Source organism: Cyprinodon variegatus, unplaced genomic scaffold (assembly GCF_000732505.1).
Source record: "Cyprinodon variegatus isolate N-32 unplaced genomic scaffold, C_variegatus-1.0 Scaffold796, whole genome shotgun sequence".
NCBI classification, from domain to species: Eukaryota; Metazoa; Chordata; class Actinopteri; order Cyprinodontiformes; family Cyprinodontidae; genus Cyprinodon; species Cyprinodon variegatus.
This window is the reverse complement of record NW_015151249.1, coordinates 173,231-175,267: the sequence shown is the minus strand read 5'-3', so window position 1 is coordinate 175,267 and position 2,037 is coordinate 173,231. Positions and strand designations below refer to the sequence as shown.

Below are 2,037 nucleotides of genomic sequence, written 5' to 3'. Positions count from 1 at the left end.
ATCAAAAAAGTACTCCAGAGTGTTGTTCAGCATGGGGGTGAGTAGAAAATGAAGGCTAATCATGTTTTGGGTGTACTATTCCTTTAAGTCCCCCTAAAAATGAGAACATCTTCATTGTCTAATGCTGTAGTGCACGTATTGTTTACACTGCGACCGGTCTATCAAGGGAGTACCAATATGGCCGCCAGTGGCTTCACTTCAACGCCGTACTACCAACGGGAAATCAGCAATGTGTAAATGAATAGAGGTCAGTGGTTCAGGTTGAGTTACGGTTTTCCGCTTGGTCATAGTGCTCGACTAATGTCTGTGCGACATTGTTTTTGGACAGTAAAGCGTCCCGGGGACCAAAATGGATGTTTGAAAAAGTTCAGGGGACATGTCGCCCCCATGCCCCCCCAAAATTACATCCATGCCCTAAACTGATAGTATTTGTGGAGAAAGGATGTTAAAAAGGAGTTTGATCCCATTTGGTCGCCAAAGGTTTTTAAAGTGAGACTTGCAGCACTGATCTCCATCTGTATGACCACCTCCACAGGAAAGGATCCTGTTAACCCAAAAGGCATCAGCTGCAGCTGAAGAGGAGAAGTTGGTGCTGTGCATCAACTCTAACAGACTTACACTGCAAAAACAATCTAAACAAGAGTAAACATTTCTTAAATTAAGTATATTTACCCTTAATTTGAGGAGGTAAATAAGATGATTTGCCAATGAAATCAGTATTTTTACTCTTAAAATAAGACAATTAGATAATATGCATTTGAAATAAGACAATGCAACAGTTTTTTCTTATTTTAAATGTAAATTGTCTTGTTCCATTGGCAAAGTGTCTCACTTACCTCCTGAATTTAAGAACAAATGCCATTATTTTAAGAAAAAAAAAAATACTTATTGAGATTTAAATTTTTTGTGGTGTATTTAAGGAAATGTTCTGATTTGCAGAAGGTTTCTGAACTGGAAAAAAAATCTAGAAATAAGTAAAAATGTCTTAAATTAAGTGTATTTACCCTTAATTTGAGTAGGTAAACGAGATGGTTGGCCAATGTAATGAGTATTTTTACTCTTAAAACAAGATATTTAGATAAAATGTGTTTGAAATAAGACAATGCAATTGTCTTTTCTGATTTTAAATGTATATTGTCTTGCTCTATTGGCAAAATGTCTCTTTTACAATCATAATTCAAGAACAATTGCACTTTTTTTGAGAAAAAATTACTTATCTAGATTTTTATTTATTCTAATGTGGGCCTTTAAAAAGGTGTGAACCTCTTTGCACAAGCAGAGCAGAGCTTCAAAGAAGGCGCAACATGTTTTGGGTTTGGAATCCAGCTGACAGCATGAATTTTAAATAACAATATGCAGATCCTATTCTAATAACTCGCTGGGCAGCCTCTCCGGCAGTTACCAGAACGTTCATCCACTGAGAATCAGTGTAGATGTAGAGCGCTCTTCTGTCCGTCCGCAGCACCATCACATTCTCCGCCCTCAGCCGCCTCATCTCTTTCTCCCCGTCTGCGACAAACACCTGAACAGAGATGGAAGGGAGAGTATTTCATCCTGAAACTGTTCAGTCAGGCATCTCGTGAGGTGAAAACAGAGGACTGTAGCTCTATATTACATGCCGAATGGTTGACCTAACTTGGTAGAACATTACAGCATAGATTGGCACTGTGAGCGACTGACCGTCAGGACGTTATCCATCTGTCTCTGGGAGGGCTGAACCCGGGGGCAGGAGCAGGGGGCTGAGGGTCCTCTGCTGCCCGAGTCTCCCTGCAGGCCTGGCAGGACGTACACTGGAAAAACACACAATCACACCATTACTCTCCACAGATGGACTCAAAGTTGAACAGCCAACAAATATATCCTGTTTGGTTCCCAGAGGTGTCCGTCTCTAGTTCCCCCCCGCTGATGAATGGCCCTCAGTGGATCAGCCTGCAGGGTCCACAGCAGGTGGTTTTCTTTCTCTGAGCAGATAATCAGAGGCTCCCTGAAAGCTTTAAATATCACATGGTCTTAGAAGCTGCATTTTTAAGTTATACA

General features: G+C 40.8%; 1 long non-coding RNA gene across 1 annotated transcript in view; it reads right to left on the bottom strand.

Moving 5' to 3' along the window:
• Positions 1-1,810, bottom strand: part of LOC107098645 — a 4,167-nt gene extending 2,357 nt beyond the window's left edge. Inside the window, exons 1-2 of the long non-coding RNA XR_001481907.1 lie at positions 1,681-1,810; positions 1,403-1,522 (exon numbers count right to left, since the gene is read on the bottom strand). This is a non-coding gene — a long non-coding RNA (uncharacterized LOC107098645). The remainder of the gene's footprint in view (positions 1-1,402; positions 1,523-1,680) is intronic.
• Positions 1,811-2,037: the final 227 nt, after the last annotated feature.